Genomic DNA, 18,075 nt, shown 5'->3' with positions numbered 1-18,075 from the left:
TGTGCATACTGAGACTATGCCACTCCACCTCCCAAAGCTCAAAAATATTGCGGCGTAATAAGGATCGCGGGTCAGTTACAGGGATGCCGAGCTCCAGAAGCGGTTTCCGTGTAGTCTGTTTGGCCAGCCTGTCACCAAGTTCATGGCCTGGGGTCCACACAAACACCACGGAACAACTGGACCGTTCCAGGGCATAAATGGGCTGCTGGACAGCTGCTACCAAAGGATGGCGGGGGTAACTCTGGTCGATAGCTTGTAGGCTGCTCAAGGAGTCAATACAGAGAAGGAACGACTCACCAGAGCATGAGTGGATGTGCTCAAGAGCACAAGAAATGGCGGCTGGCTCTGCAGTGAAAACACTGCAACCATCTGGCAAGGAGTGCTGCTCAATATGTCCTCCATGAACATAAGCGAAGCCAACATGACCATCAGCCGTCAGTGTAAACAACTTCATGGTCCCGGTACCTGTCAAGAGGAAGTGACAGTGAAGAGCCACAGGGTTAACTGAGTCCTTAGGACCAAGTGAAAGGTCCAGGTGAAGCTTCGGCCTAGGTGTACACCATGGAGGTGTACGTGAATGGACTTCAGACAGAAGAGATAGGACGCGAACCGCAACCATAAGCCAAGTCCTCAGCCACCGGTGTGGGAGATGAACTGCCATGGGTGGGAAGAGGAGGTGGTAATTCGGATGCTCAGGAGAACTACGAATGTATGCAACGTAACTGGCGAGCAGTTGTGCATGCCTAAACTTTGATGGAGGGACTCTGGCCCTTCACCAGGACGCTGGTCACCAGGCTCGTTCTAAACGCTCCCGTTGCCAGTCCAACCCCACAGTGATGCACTGGGTTGAGTTAACACAACACTGAGGGCACCGCTGAACCATAAACCAGACTCCCATAGTCAAGGCAGAATTGAACAAGGGCTCTATAGAGCTGCTGCAGCGTAGAGCAATCTGTACCCCAGTTGGTGTCGCTGAGGCAGCGGAGGGCATTGAGGTGCTGCCAGAACATCTGCTTCAGCCAACACAAGATGAGGGAGCCACGTAAATCGGGAGTCGAAAACCAGTCCTAAGAATCAATATGTCTCCACTACAGTGAGTGGATCATCATTAAGGTCAAGTTCTGGTTCTGGACAAATAGTTGACGCCAACAGAAATGTATGACACACGACATTGCAGCTGAAAACTGGAAGACATGGGCTAGAGCCCATGACTGCACCCTGTGAATGGTTCCCTGTAGGTGCCACTCAGCAACACCAGTACTGAAGGAGCAGTATGAAATGCAGAAGTCGTCTGCATACAGACAAGGTGAGACAGACAGCCCAACAGCTGCTGCTAGACTGTTAATGGTCACTAAAAATAGACACACACTCAATACAGACCCCTGTGGGGCCCCATTCACCTGGATATGGGGAGGAACTATGGGAGGCACAAACTTGGACATGGAAAGTACGGAGTGATAGCAAATTTTGGATAAAAAACGAGAGTGGGCCCAGAGACCTCACTCATATAATGTGGCAAGGATATGATGTCACCAGGTCATGTCGTAAGCTTTTCGTATACCAAAAAAGATAGCAACCAGGTGTTGGCATCTGGAAAAAGCTGTTCGGATGGCAGATTTGAGTGAAACTACATTATCAGTGGTAGAGCAAGCCCGGCGGAAACCACCTTGGTATGGAGACAGTAGTCCACGTGACTCCAGGACCCAACACAACTGCCAACTTACAATACTTTCTAACAGCTTACAAACAATGTTGGTGAGGTTGATGGGCTGATAGTTATCCACATCAAGTGGGTTTTTTACCAGGTTTGAGCAGTGGAATGATGGTGTTCTCCAGCCATTGCAATGGAAAGACGCCATTGCACCTGATCCGGTTGAAGATGAGGAAGAGCTGTGGCTAGAAGTCGGATGAGAGGTGTTTGATCATCTGACTGTGTATCAGATCTGGCCCAAGAGCTGTGTCGGGGCAATGTGAAAGAGTGCTGAGAAGCCCCACTCTGTAAATTGAGCATTATAGGGTTCACTGTGATGTTCAGTGAACAAGAGGGCTTTCCTTTCCATCTGCTGTTTGAGGGTGCAATATGCTGGGGGATAATTCTCCCGCACGGAGGCTTGAGCATAGTGCTCAGCAATTGTGTTTGCATCGATAGATAACACGCCTTTGATGTTAATGCCAGTAACACCTGTCAGACCCTGGTACCCACAAACATGTCTGATCTTCGTCCAGACTTGGGAAGGTGACATATGGCACCCAATGGTCGACATGTACCTCTCCCAACACTCCAGTTTCTGTCTTTTTATAAGCTGGCAAATGCGGGCATGGAGCCGTTTAAAAGCTATTAGGTGCTCTAGGGAAGGATACCACTTATGTCGCTGTAGAGCTCACCAACGCTCTTTAATGGCCTCAGCGATTTCCGGCGACCACCATGGTACTGACTTTCACCGAGGGGCACACTAAAAAGCAAGTGATTGTGTTTTCCGCTGCAGAAATGATCATTCTAGTGACCCGCTCAACTATCACATAGATGATACCTTGTGTGGGAGACTCAACGGTGACAAGAGAGGTGAAAGCTCCTCAGTCTGCCTTGTTTAAAGCCCATCTTGGTAGATGTTTGGGGGAATGGCACTAGGGGAGTGACAGGAATATGCGAAAGTGATCACTACCACACAACTCATCGTGGGCTCTCCAGTAGATGCATGGGAGACTTCCTGGGCTGCAGAGAGGTAAATCAATGGCCGAGTAAATGCCATGAACCACCCTGAAATGTGTGGGGTCCCGGGTATTCAAGAGGCAGAGGTTGAGTTGAGACAGGCAAGTTTCAACATCTCTACCTCGGCCTGTAAGCACGGTGCCACCCCACAAGGGGTTAAGGGCATTAAAATCTCCCAAAAGTAGGAAAGGTTTAGGGAGTTGATCAATCAGTGCAGCTAATACGTTCAGGGGTACCGCACCATCTGGAAGGAGATATACATTGCAGACAGTTATTTCCTCCGTTGTCCTTATCCTGACAGCCACAGCTTCAAGAGGAGTTTGGAGGGACACAAGTTCACTGCATACTGAGTTCACAACATAGACACAAACTCCACCTGGCACACTATTACAGTCGCTACAGTTCTTGTAATATCCCCTATAACCACCAAAGGCAGGGGTCCACATTGCCAGGAACCAGATTTCCTGGAGGGCAATGCAGAAAGCTAGTGTAAAGCTTAACAGGTGCCGTAGCTCAGCCAGGTGGTGGAAAAAACCGCAGCAATTCCACTGGAGGATGATGTTACCATGAGGCTGGGAAGGCATGAAGCACTCAAGGAAGCAGGTTACGACTCAGGGTCACCTGCTGCCACCAATTGAGACTTGTATCCATTCTTATTGTGGATGAGGCATTAGAGAGATCCAGGTCCTCAGGGACGCTGAGATCTCCACCTCATCCGCAGGTGCAGAATCAGTAGGGAGTGGTGGTGTTGGGGCCACTGGAGGGTCCTTTTCCTTAGCAAACCTCTTTTTTTGCTTGCACTCTCGCTTCTCTTCAGGGCTTGTTGGGAGGACTTCTCCGAAGTAGCTTCAGGCACGGAGGAAGACCACGAAGCTCTTCGTACAGCAGCTTTTGGCTTCTTTAGCCACTGGCGAGTGTCTGCTGTGGCATTAGTGGAGACCTTGAGACCCCTTCTGCATGAGAGGAGCCAGAGGAGGCTGTTGCTTCTCCGGCTAGGGGGAGGGGACCGGTGCCATGCGTTTGGGGGAGCCTTGCTCCCGAAGTAGGCACTTTGGGAGCAACAGAAGGAGATTTTCCCTCTACCACCAAGAGAGCAGATGTATTCTGGAGGCCCAGAGGGCCATTATTCGTGACACAGAGTGTGGTACGACTGGTACTTGTGACGGCGATGGTAATGTAGCTACAGCATATGTGGACATCAACCAAACGGAGTGTAATCATTCAAATTTACATGTAGCCTCTTGGTAAGTCAGCTGGCCCAGGGTCTTGTACTCCATGATTTTCCATTCCTTTTGGAGTACTGTGCAGTCTGGCGAGCAGGGGGAGTGCTGCTCTCCAAAGTTGGTACAAGTGGGAGAGGAGGAGCACATGGAGTATCTGGATGCAGTGGACGTTCGCAGTCTCGCCATGTGGTACTAGAAGTGCAGTGGGAAGACATTTGCCCAATTTTCCAGCACTCAGAGCACCACATAGGGGGAGGAACGTATGGTTTAACGTGACAGATGCAAACCATCACCTTGATCTTTTCAGTCAATGACTCACCCTCAAAGGCTAAGATGAAGGCACCGCTTGCAACCATGTTGTCTTTGGGTCCCCTGTAAACACGCCAGATGAAATGAAAACCCTGTTGTACTAGATTGGCGAGGAGCTTATCGTCAGACTTCAAGAGGAGGTCGATGGAAAATAATCTCCTGGACCTTGTTAAGGCTTTTATGGGGAGTGACAGAAACAGGAGTATCACCCAGCCAGTCAGAAGTGAGTAACGCCCAGGACTGGGCTGGGGATGCTGTCTGAATCAAGCCTGCACCGCTTCTCATCTTGGACAGTGCTGTCATTTTCTCAAACTTATCCTCAAGATGTTCAACAAAAAACTGAGGCTTCATAGGTAGAAAGGAGTCCCTGTCCAATCTGCTACCGACTAAATACTGAGGCGAATATGGCCCTTTTTTTCTGTAGCCGTTTTCCTCCCATGGTGTAGCAAGGGAGGGAAACAATTTAGGGTCATATCTGCCAGCATTGTACTCAATCTTGCCCTTTTTAGAGACTGCTGGCGCCGTACGATCACCAGCAAGAGATGACTTAGTCTGCTTCATTGCGGGTCATCCGCCCTGATGCCACCCACTTCGATCAGGGGCTCTCCCCATGGGCACCACACAGCCGCAGCAAAGGCCACCTGGCACGATGGCTGTGCGATCACACTGTTGTCGGGGGTTACCACCAAATGGGTACATGACGGCCCCACCACAACGGACTGGCTACCGTGCTGGATATTGGGTGCAGGAAATCCAATATTGTGATGAGAGTGAAAGAGGACAGGAGACAATGGAAGAAGATGACATACCCCGGGAAAGTGTCCTCACCCAAATAGTTTAATTGCAGGTGGAGATGCACAGCCATGACAAGAGGTTCAGGAGAGCGAATCTAAGGGCACTATGGATAACTCATGCGCCACGTGAGGCAACCTTCCCGATATGGCCCACACTTCTGTAGAATTTGGAAAGTGGCAGGTCAAACCATGAAATGGGACCTGAACTTAAAGGGCCGAGAAGTGTGAGACTCAGTCACCTCTTATGACAGGCAGGGATACCTCAGGCCTATTTTAACCCCTGGACCCGCAGAGGAGGCGGCTGTGCTGAAACTCCAACAACAGACACTACTTTTCCCTACAAACAATCTCTCGTATATATGCCCCACAGTCCGGCTTCACTGCTGTACGATGTCCTCATAAGACCAGTGTTAGAGCCGCTGTACAGCAACTACTGTAGCATGTAAGTACCACCTTTAGGGTCTTATTCCATCACTCCATAATATTCCATTGCTTGAGGGATGGTAGCTGGTGGTATGGTGGTGCTGGAATCCATATACGAGGTGTGTTTTTTAAGTAAGTACCATTTTGAAATTTAAAAAAGACGTGCTAAGATATCTCAATAATTTTATTTTTACATGAAAGCCTGTACCTTAATCTACTTTTCTATATAATTTCCGTCAATATTGAGGCACTTGTCATAATGTTGTACCAGTTTTTGAATACCCTCCTCACAGAAGCCTCTCACCTGACTTGTTAACCACTGCATCACCACTGTTTTGACTTCGTCATCGTCTTGACGACGCTGACTGCCCAGGTGTTTCTTCAAGTGCAGGAACAGATGGTAGTCACTGGGCACAAGATCGGGGCTGTACGGAGGATGATCTAGAGTTTCCCATCGAAAAGATGTGATGAGATCTTTGGTCTGATTTGCCACATGCAGACAGGCATTGTCTTGCAGCAAAATGATGCCCTTGCTCAACTTGCCATGTCTTTTGTTCTGAACTGAATGGCGCAGATTGTGCAATGTCTACCATCTGTTCCTGCAGTTGAAGAAACACCTGGACAGTCAGCATCTTCAGGACGATGACGAAGTCAAAACAGTGGTGATGTAGTGGTTAACAAATCAGGCGGCAGACTTCTATGAGGAGGGTATTCAAAAACTGGTACAACGTTATGACAAGTGCCTCAATATTGATGGAAATTATGCAGAAAATTATATTAAGGTACAGGCTTTCATGTAAAAATAAAATTATTGAGATATCTTAGCACGTCTTTTTTCTAATTTCAAAACGGTACTTACTTAAAAAACACGCCTCATAATTTCGATAGCTCATGAAATAACTGACTAGAATTGTTGCCCTCAGTCTGTGGTGATGTGAGGTGGACATCCAGAGCAGAAAATACACATATTCAGGAATGTCTTGCTGTCATCTACATTGATATGCCCCCGATGAAAGTTGCTTCTGCTTAACGTGTCTGTCTGTCTGTCTGTCTGTCTGTCCATGGCCATAAACAAATGATGACATCCCTCTCATGGTGGGATTCAGTCCACAAGGTCTATATGAATGTGAGAGAACCAACTTGTCTCGGGAGTGTCTTGCACTGTCTGATGCACATGTCTACCAGCTTCACATCTTTGAAGGGCCAACCATGCCCTTGCCCAAATGCAGCATCTTTCTTCACATTGGGCCATACAAAGTTCTCTGTCATCAGTTTGACAGTAGTGTTCACACTGGGATACACGAGGTGGATGCTGTCAAAAACTGATTTTTGCAGTAACTGAGTCACAAATGGCCTCAGCGAGGTCTTTGACACATCACATCAAATACGTTCTTTCCTGCCTGATAAATGCACTTGCTTGAGCTTAAGGGATGCTTCACTCTCAATTGGTTGTAATTTATTACGACAGATATTGTACTGATTTTTAAGAAAAAAACTGCCACTATGTTCTCCTCCCCTTTAATGTGCCTTATATTGGTAGTAAACTGTCCAATTAATTCCAGCTGGCAGAACTGCTGAGGTGAACAATCTTCTCTCATTCCTTGGAAAGTGAAAATGATCAGAACCAAGCTTGAAAGACTGATGTACAACTTCACAAATGACCAGTAATTCCTGAATAAATGTACTCCACTTAGTCTGGGCTTTCCATAGCTTTATGGAGAAAAGCACTAAAGGCTTCCAACTGCCCCCCACATTTCTATGGAGTGCTGCACAAATAGCCAATTGGCTGGCATCTCCAACAATAGCCAACTGCACACTATGAACTGGGTAATACAACAGCACCTCTGGTGTGCGTACTGTAAGACCTTCGGTACACACACCATCAGATTATTTTACTTGTCGCAGTACGCGAGTGTCAGCAATATGTCTCGTGGTCTTATCGTGGCGTGTTTATCTTCTGCCGTTAGGTCAGATGATAGAAATGCCACTTGCACGCTTAGAGTAGCAGATTGACGGTGACCAACTTTAAACAGAACTTGATTAATTTTCACACACATTTATTAAAATAATAAACAACATAGACCTTAAGTAACTTGATTCTGGATGCTGTTTACAATTGACAATCTGAAGTTCCTTTGGTCTTGGTACGTTAATCTTATTCTCACGTATCTCTGATACTTGACAAAGGGTCTATACACTTCTCTTCATGGCTATGTACAGGAATATGATAATCTTATTAGGCGCAGACTGAAACTTGACTACAGACTAATGTAGACTGTCTAATCGGAGGTCTGTACACTCGTTATAATACCTCGAGCGTTCAGGTATCACAGCGCGAGCATGATCCGCGAGGAGAAAATGTTCTACGTTAGCAGCAATCTCATTGGCTGGGAGACATATTAATACGCGGATCGGTGGAAGCAGAATTTGGTCCATCTCTAAGACAGCGCCATCTTGTAGTGCGGAGACGGACAAGCGCTGCGCCTGCGCTGTTGTGCTTAGCCAGGCGCGCTCTATTGGGAAAGTTGTGTATGCACTGACTACGCGGAACTATGTACACAACAGTACCGCTCTTTGTAAACTTACTCTTTGCAAATTAGAGCTTACTTTCTCAAAAGCTTCCTGCCGTGTCCAAGATAGGGGCTGTTTGCATGTAGCATTGTTATATGCTAGTGCGTTTAACAGTGGTGCCTGTACCTGACTGCCCCTGATAGAAGTGTCTGTAAAAGCTGACAAACCTTAGGAATCTTAAAAATAGCTGATAATCAGTCAGCCGAGGTATGCTTCATAAGGCCTCAACCTTCTCCTTGAACAGACAGATACCATGCATCATCATCTACCCTCTACTTGGAACCTCTTGCCTTATTTCAGGTTGAACTGATTATCAGGTAAAGTGACTGTGTTGGTCTGTATTTCTGTCTGTTGTACCTGTTATCATCTCATCCGAACATCTAACTTGCGCTGTGCTCAGCTGTAACCTCAGTCGGTGTTAGTGGATGAAATCTACACCTAAAACTAGCTCGTGCATTTCAGCCAGTATGAACCTCCATTTGAAAACGTTTCTGAAAGGAATGGTCCACTGTCGCCCCCTGTTCACCATAAGTCATGATGGGTGAGTTGTTACCAACAATCAGGTGGAATGTTGCTCCCACTGCATCTTTCCAATTTCGATTAATGGAGGCATGCTAATGTGTGAACACAAGTCAACCAGGTAACATTGATTTGCCTTTCTGTTTGTCACGTACAAGCGGCGCAACAATGTGAGTGGGCAAGCTCCTTTCAGCGTCTGCTGTGGGCACGGAAAGATTGTTTCAAACCATTGGGTTGATCTTGAGTGCTGCAACCTGCCTGTCTTCTATCACTCCACCATCACTGTGTACATATTCTGGCACTTCTGTGAAGCTACGTGGCCTACTGCAACTACACCAGACCGCAGGGGCCATATGGGAAGGGGAAATGTGCACCTCATGGGCCATACGTTGAACCTTTGTGGTACCAACATACCCTATCATCTAGTCCATCAGGTCCTTACTTCTGTTGGCTTTACGAATGAATGCCCCTCTACTTTACCTGTACACATGTTGTCTTGTTTGTTTGACTCCAGTGCCAATAATATTTTTTGCACAGCATCCAACTGTAACTATAGACTGTGGAGCTGTTTGTCAACAGATTTCCTCGACTCCATTCACACAACCATGGCTTCACCTGTGTTGCACTCGTGAATTACCTGTGTAACTGCTGAGGCGCTCACCTGTCCCACTATCGTGTGCACCTCATCAGCGACTGATGGCACAGAACTAAAGTTGTCTGTTGCACAAGTGGCACACTGACAGTGCCAGCTGCATGAGCCACACACGACAAAGTGTCTCAAACTGATATTGCTGCCCCTTCCACAGCTGCATGAGCCACACACGACAAAGTGTCTCATCTGATATCGCTGCCCCTTCCACAGCTCTCCACAGATGTCACCAGACTTCAGAAGGCGTCCTGACACCAATACTTTATAACTATAGGAACTGCCTCGTCAGTTGGTCCAAAGATTTGCCCATGTGCTGGACAACCATGTCCTGCAAGTGTCGATACTGCTGGCATGTAGGCAGCTTCCAAATGACATCTGACAGCCTGATTGTTCAGGTTATTAACTGCCACTGCAAACTTTGTGTAGTCTTTCATTACATGGTTCTACGTAAACGCTAACTCTAACATAGAAAACCACAGTTACGGTTTCTCCAGTAGGAACTTCAGCACTTGCATTTTCATTATAACGGATTGGTGGACATGTTAGACACCGCAGTTTCGATGTCCGCTATATATACTGCTTATCGACGCAACTTCTCATCATTATGTGTTGTGTTTCACACTTGCAGTTCACCAATCTTTCTCTCTAGTTCCTCTTGCAATCATGAACACTGTTCTTTCATCGAATCTTGCCCAGCCTCGTAATGCAAAGTCACCATCTCAGTCAGCAATGTGCCTAAATTTGCTGTTTCCTTTGGCGCTTTTGGGGTCATTTAATAAGCATTGCCCATGATGTAGTCTACATATACAGAAACTCCTCATACTACCAAGTAATAACTATTTATTTTCTAGATTACACGAAATTTGCCACTTATTAATGGATAAATAGAGAACTGTCAAAAACATTAAAGCAAAGAATAAATAGAGAAACACAACTCTGCCAGAAAATAACAGTATCTTCTTTCGTTGTCCATAGCTGGTGCCTCTCACATATTTAATATCACTTTAAATATCTCAGCTGTGAACTACTATTTATTTACTTAAAAAAACGCTACACAATATTCTAGAAAAACAAGCCACTAACTAAATGAAAATCCTTGGATGAAGTGTGTAAAACTCAGACTGATAGAGGAGCTCATGTCAAGTCAGGTCACAAAATCATTTGTAATTTATTCAATCTGACAATCTGATGCCAATGAAGATATACGCATTCTATAAAACAATGCAGAAGTACTAAGAAATGTATCCTAAGAATGTGTTTTTATTATAGAAATCTCCTCCACGAACTGTACAGGGTAGGTGACAATCACTAACTTGGTAGTTTCAGACACCTGTTCTTTTTGTTAAGTGGTATTATGGACTGTAGGTCACTCTGTATAAGTGATTAAGCATTTTAAATGTAAGTATTTTATGTATAAATTTGTAGCATAATTTAAGACACAGAACGTCACTGAATTTGATGACATACAAGAACAAAATACACACAAAGCAATTCAAGAGCTCAGAAATAAATTTCAAGGCGTTTGGATGATCCTTCCATAATGACAATTAAAAATTGTAGGCTCATTCTTGAGTACTGCTCGAGTTTTTTTGATCCCCTAACAGGTTGAATTAAAGGAATTTAGAGCCAGGATGCTGCTAGATTTGTTACCTGTGTGTTCGAGCAACATATGAGTATCATAGAAATGCTATATGATCTGAAATGGAGAGTCCTGGACATTCTTTTCACAAAACACTACCGACAAAGTTTAGAGAACTGATATTTGCAACAGACTGCCACTAACAGACACCTCATGTGAGGGCTGTGAACACAAAGAGAAATCATGGCTCAAATGGAAGCATATAGACAGTCATTCTTCCCTTACGCCTTTTGTGGGGGAAGGGGTTGAGTAGCAGAAAAACAAGATACCCTCCATCATGCATCCTACTGTGGCTTGCAGGCTATGTACATAGATCTATAGACTTGATACATAGAATTTCATACACAGACAATGAAGACTTTAAAAATTGTTCACTTGCACTTAGATGAAACCTTATGATGCGAAAACCAAGTAAATGTTGCGTACAAGGAATGAAGCATTGCAATACACTTGCTAAGTCAACCGCCCAAAACAGTATTTAACGAAATGCCGAATACAGGATACTATGGAGAAGTTTCCACGTTCATAAATTATGGAACAGGATTAGGGGCTCGTACACTTGCACAGAATATTGGTATTACAAAAAGAGAGCAGTTAGTCTGATAAATGATATGGGGTTCAGAAGTACCTGCTGTGAAACATTTAACCAAAATAAGCACCTCATATTCAAAAAGGAACGTGCTGCGGGCTCATTTAAAATTAAAATCATTGCTTACAAATAAAAGTCTTATACCCTGAAAGAGTTCTAAACCCCTTAAACACCTAGCTCTAACAAATAAATCGAAACTGCAGTTAATAAACAAATCTGCACGCACGACACAGGCTAATTTGTCAAACCAGCATTACTCTTTGCACATAAATATGACTTTTGCAAAAGCTAAGAAAAAAACGTAAATCTAAACAAAATTAGAAAAAAATCCCTAAGATTTACTTGGTGGCGCTGTCCACCAAAAACGTAGTGAAAATTCATTTTTAAAATGTTTGAACCGGTTTTCCACCACTCAGTGATCAAAGGATGCAGTGTTCTTCGGTGACATAGCCCGTTAATATTCTAGCTGAGGAGTAAATGACCTTAATTGCTTACATCAAATATCATCTGGAGTCAATAACATGCTCAGGTTACTAGTGGCGCCATACAACCATAATGGAAAATATTTCAACACTCAGTCATGTCGATAACGTGACAATTTATTGTCATACCTGTAAAGAACACTCCTTCCCAACAAAATCACTACAAAAACACCGCCACTACACGACTGTCAACTGTCGAGTGTCAACTACGTGAAAGACATCACGCCGAACAAAACATCTAAAAGATACTCCATACCGAAAGTAACAGGACCCTTGATAAACCGAATTTACGCATTGTTATTGGCGACACAGATGGAGATACCTAGTTTCCAGTTGTGAAGTTACGAGCTGTAGGCCATATGCTTATAATGTCCATAATACTGAAGGTTTAAATGAGCGATATGTGGCTGGCAAGTTGCAGTATATTGGCCAGGTCAGACCAGTAAAAAAGAGTCGTCACGCGGTCGCTGGGACCGGAGCCGGCCATTGAGAGGATGACGCTTGGATCGCTATGTAATGGAGAGGTGGAACTGAGCCATCACTTGGCTACAGAGGTTAGCAGCATTACGAGTTTCTGACTGTTTCTCAAACTAAAATATATGAGGCACCGAGAACCATAAGACTTTTGAGACAAACGGATGTTTGTGAAAATCAAATTTATGTAGAATCCAATAATCGCACAGATCTGAATTCTTTTCTAATACTCAGTATCCTGTACTTCCTTTGAAAACATAATGTATCCACTTCGTTATGGAGTACTAATTAATATTTAAGATTATATTTATTGCTAATGCTAATTCACAAAATTCCCAAATTTACGCTAGTGAAAATTGTGTATTTTTTACAGTTGTAATTAATATGAAACTAGAATCAGAACATAAAGAACAGATACTGACTGCACCAAACAAATAGTTGGGACTTTTTCCTGCACTTAATGGTCCTTGTTATCATCATATTTATTAAGCTCATTCTGTGACTTTTAGTTCAGCCAATATTGCTGATATACCTCCATGCATGAAGTATTACTGCTGCAAGTATGATGTAGACACTAAATTATGTTATCAACCCTAGATAACAATTGAGCAGTTTAGAGCAATAAATTGCTCTTGATGTTTTGGGTCCATATGCAAATGAATGTGCGAGAAATCTGTGAGATAGTTTTCGTGAATGTTCACATATACAGAGTGGGTCTACAGATCCAGATAAAGCTGGTTCATCATCAAATCGACAGATGTCAGGAGCATGCATACATGCAACAATCTCAAAATCGATGATGATGTACATTAGGTCATTATAGTTCTCAGTTCTTCATATATATTCATCAAAAACGCTAAACTAGCTTCTAAAAGAGCTAAAAAGTCTAAAGTCTGCGTTGAAATCGCACTACAGAGATAATTCATATATTATCACTATGTTTGTACCATATTTTCAGCAGAGTTGTTAGTATTTTCATGTGAAATTGTTTATAACAACAGTGACAAAAGCTACATGCACAGTCCAAGTATGTACATTATACATCAACTGTTAGTATTTAAAATTAGTTCTAAATTCAGCATATTTGGCATATAAATAAACAGTTTTATTCATGTATTACAAATAAAAATAGGAATCATTACCGTTGAGTGCCAAAGAAAGGAGGTTTCCACAATTACACGAAAAGATTAGCCACTGCAGGAATGGTTTATATTACTGTTTTTATCGCTGATATTCATGTAACAAGAATTTTGAAAATTAAGGTTTATAATGAATCTATTTGAACAATGTAATGTAAAACTGACAAGGGTAAGCAAAAATTTTCAGTTGTATAGAATCGCTATTCTAGTTCACACAGAATATAAAATATAATTTTATGTTTGCATTTTGATGTGTAACTAAAAATAAATGATTTCAGATACTACTGTTCAAACACATATATTTTACATATCTGCAATATTTCAAAAGCTGTATAGAATTATGTTTGGAATGAAGTTCAGGCATGCAGTAACTCTTTTGACTGTCAGCTCATGAGCACACAGCGTTGCTCATGTGCTGCTCATGTGCAATAGTCGATCGGGGCAGTGGCGACAGCTGGCAGGTTGCGATAGTGTAGTACCAGGCTAAGTTGCACACATTGATGCAAAGCGACCACCACGTAGTGAACATTGTATTTCAAGAACAGGAAAATGCAGAGTGAATCAAGGAAACAGAGAAATGGAGATTTGCTATCTTTCAAAAAGGAATGGGAGAGTCTTTTTTTCTATGTGCAAAAACGTGAAAATTCGAAATGTTTAATATGTGTCAGCATTCTCGCTGGTCAGCGGAAGTTTAGTATTGAACGCCATTATAATAAATTTCACAAGGACGAGTACAATTTATTGTCGGATTCTGAGTGGATACGAAAATTGACTGAACTTAGGAAGAGCGATCTGACGATGCTAGATGAATCTGACGTAAGTTGCTGTTGTCACAAGAGATCTGCGACTTTCTATCGTCATGTCTCTCATCTAATTGATTTAACATTTTATGGAGCACTGTTTTCAATTTTTCAGGACGACAACAATGATAGCCCAGCAGTAAGTGGAATTATAAGATTGCGCTTAATATGGCGACAGTTGGAATACCGTTTGCTGAAGGTGAGTTTATAAGAGAGTGTGAGGTCGATGTTTGGGGCAGTTACACCAAACAACGCCTATTTAACAGTAGTTCATTTATTCACCTCTTTACACAAGCAAGGCTTACAAAGAACTCGCCATGGCGAAAGAGAGCAAAGATAATCTTAGCTTAGCATCCAACGACGATGCTCGGAGTCTAGAGACAAACGTATATGGATGCTGGTGTCGCCCTCATCGGCGCCATATACCAGCCCCCCCCCCCCCCCCCCCCCCCCAGTACGGCGGCAGGTGTGGTCCGCGGGAGCCGAACCACGGTCAGCTCGACAGCGTCGTCGGGGAGCTGCGTGGGTAGATGACGTGAAGGAAGGTTCGGCCACTGAATCGTGGGTAGATGACGTGAAGGAAGGTATGGCCACCGAACCTGGAAGTCGTTGAAGCGTGCCAGGCATTGTACTGCTGGCTGCTGGTCATGCAGCGACAGGTAGGCCGGCGGTTTGCGAGTGGAACGGAGCGACGACGACGATGTCTCCAGTGGGCGTGGCGAACACACGAAGCATGTCCAGGTCGACGTCGGGCGAGAGGGGAACACATTTCACCAGGGGGCAGGGAATGGCGGAGGTTGTGTCATGAGCACCAAATGAAGGGAAACACACAACGAACAGTGTATCATCGCGTAGTATTATAGAGATGTCGTGGATTATGTCCGGGAGAACAGGCACAAACACCTCGAGCGACGGCACGTTCAAGATGGGGGGGGGGGGGGGGCGTGAGAAACCTCGACAGGACGAGGCAGGTGATGGAGGAGAGGTCGAAGGGACCAACGGCGAGGGCGTGATCGTACGTAAGCTCGACGTGGGGAGCATGGGGTCACTTGACGGAGTGCGTGAGACCAGAATAGGGGGCGAGGTCGGAGGAGAGCTCGAAGATTGGAGCTGGAAGTCACTCGATTGAGTGCGTAAGTCCGACGTGGAGAGAGTGGTCGGAGTGTCGTGAGCCATGACAGTGAGTGGCGTGGTCGTGGCCTAAAGGGGGGTAGAAGAAAGCTCGACATGAGCAGGCTTAAGTCTGTTGATAGAGACTGTAACAGCTGAATCTTTCATCTGGATGTCATTTGGTGTTGGCTGAGCGCCGGAGAACTCGGTACAAGCCGGTATATGGAGGTTGGAGGAGAGCACGGACAGTGTCATCTCGGAGCATGACGTACTCGCAATTCTCCAGAGATTTCGGGACGTGAACCTTAGGGCGGGAATGGCTGGCGGGTGAGGTGACGTGGAGGTTGATGAAGTGGCGTCTGGCACGGTCCACGAAGGAAGGTAAGTCAGACTCAGGGAGAGAAGCAGAAGGACTCACGAGTTCGCCAGGGAGAACAATGTTCTGGCCGTATACGAACTCGGCTGTTGTGCCCTTGAGGTCTTCCTTATAGATTGCACGAATGCCGAGTAGCACAAGAGGAAGGGCCTCTGTCCAACGAGAGTCTTGGCATCGAAGAGCCGCCTTGAAAGTGCGGTGCCAGCACTCAACTAGCCCGTTACTTTGCGGGTGATATGCTGTGGTATGGATGCGACAGATGCCGCAAACGTTACAAATCTCGTTGAACAGGGCCGACTCAAATTGTCTGCCCTGGTCAGTCGTGATGATAGCTTGACATCAAAAACGCGATACCCATGACTCAATGAAAGCTCGAGCAACAGTTTCTGCCGTAATATTGGGGAGGGGGACAGCCTCGACCCAGCGAGTTGTTCGGTCGATAGACGAGAGAACATAACAAGAGCCGTTAGAGGGGGGTAGAGGGCCGACAATGTCAATATGAATATGCTGGAAACGCCCAGGAGGGATCGAAAAGGCGCCGAGGGGGATGAAGTGTGCTTGTGTACTTTGCATTGTTGGCACGCGACACAGGAGCGTGCCCATTGCTGGCAGTCCTTGTTGACATTTCTCCACACAAAGTGCTCCACTATGAGGCGGGTAGATGCATGAACACTGGGGTGGGCTAAATTATGCAATGCGTTGAAGACAGCTCGACGGAGCGTGGTTGGGATGAGGGGGCGGAACGTGCCCGTACTGTCGTCGCACCAGATCTCACCAGAAATGCCAGGGAAGGTGGTGCGGATGAAGTGTAGTGAAGAGGTAGTCTGAGATAAGGTTTTGTGTGTCCTCGTCGGCGGGTTCGAGGTTAGGCAGTTCAGAGAGGTCTAACAGCGAATGGACGGCGTCGACTCGTGAAAGGAAATCAGCAACTATATTGTCAGCACCCTTTATGTGTCTGACATCAGTGGTGAACTGAGATATGAAGTCCATGTATCTGAAGCGGCGAAGAGGTGGGTCAGCTGGCGGGTTTGTAATGGCCGCAGTCAGGGGTTTGTAGTTCGTTGAAACATAGAAAATGTGTCCCTCAAGGTCAGTCTTAAAATGCTTCATCACTTCATAGACCGCGAGCAACTCCCTGTCAAACGCGGAATATTTCTGTTGTGCGTTGGTGAACTTTCGCGAGAAGAACTGCAGAGGCGAAGTCTGGCTGTTGACTGTCTGGCTAAGGACAGCGCCAATGGCAGTATCGCTCGCCTCTGTGGTGATGAAAAGCTGCACATTGGGATGAGGATGCGCGATAGTGCAGGCCTCAGCAAGAAGATTTTTGAGGGCAGTGAAAGAGTCAGTCATAGCAGGAGTCCATGGAACGGGCGAGATCCAGAAGTGTTGGCGCCTGCCAAGGCGTCCATCAGTGGAGCCTGAATCACCGCAGGCCGAGGTAGATGTCAGCGATAATAATTAACCATCCCCAGAAAGCGCCGGAGCTATTTGAAATACGCAGGTCTGGGTAGGTTTAGTATTGCTTGTACTTACTCAGTGAAGTGCCGAGGCAGAGACCCAATGCCTGCTGCCGTGAGAGTGTTCATAACAGTTTGCACATGTCGAAATTTGTCCTCAACGGAGGAGCTGAACACAAGAATATCATCAAGATATGCAAAGCAGAATTTTAGGTTGAATAGCACTTTGTTGATGAAGCGTTGCCAGGTCTGGGTTGCGTTTTTCAGACCGAAGGCCATGAATAAAAACTGAAATAACCCAATCCTGGTGGTGATTGCTGTCGTCTCGATGTCTTCAGGTGCCATGGGGATCTGGTGGTAGGCCCGTTTGCAATCAATGACAGAGAACGTGGTCGCACCTGCAAGGGAACTGGTAAAGTTGACAATGTTGGGTATTGGGTAGGTGTCCATAATTGTTCGTGTGTTTAGTCGACGGTAGTCTCTGCACATGTGCCAGGACCCGTCTTTCTTGGGTCTCATATGTATGGGTGTAGACCAGCTATTGGCCGAGGCTTCAATGGCGCCAGAGCTCAGTAGTTCAGAAATCTGATTTTTAAAGCACCAGAGAGGCACTCGGGACAAAGTCGACGTGGTTTACAGGAGATCGGGGGACCTGGCGTGAGGCGAAGATTGTGAACCGTGCCGTTGGTGACGACGAAGATGTTGCTTGCGGCACGGGAGGAGGTTTGTTTACAATGTGTGGCGGGCGGGGTCGTGGTCGTGGTGTTCGGAGCCACTCGGCGGATCCGACGGGAGCCGAGGCGGGAAAGTG

The 18,075-nt window shown here is 45.5% G+C and overlaps 1 protein-coding gene across 2 annotated transcripts in view; it reads right to left on the bottom strand.

Annotated features, from left to right (window-relative positions):
• Positions 1 to 12,153, bottom strand: part of LOC124789305 — a 52,634-nt gene extending 40,481 nt beyond the window's left edge. Inside the window, exon 1 of one of the 2 annotated variants that reach the window (XR_007016108.1) lies at positions 12,038 to 12,153. The gene's annotated coding sequence lies outside the window, so the exon portion shown is untranslated. Of the gene's footprint in view, positions 1 to 11,921 lie in introns of both variants that reach the window. The other variant, XR_007016109.1, reaches the window with a different exon arrangement.
• Positions 12,154 to 18,075: the final 5,922 nt, after the last annotated feature.

The sequence above is a fragment of the Schistocerca piceifrons genome, chromosome 3 (assembly GCF_021461385.2).
Source record: "Schistocerca piceifrons isolate TAMUIC-IGC-003096 chromosome 3, iqSchPice1.1, whole genome shotgun sequence".
NCBI classification, from domain to species: domain Eukaryota; kingdom Metazoa; phylum Arthropoda; class Insecta; order Orthoptera; family Acrididae; genus Schistocerca; species Schistocerca piceifrons.
Note: the sequence above shows the minus strand (reverse complement) of the source record. Positions and strands in the feature narration are given on the sequence as shown.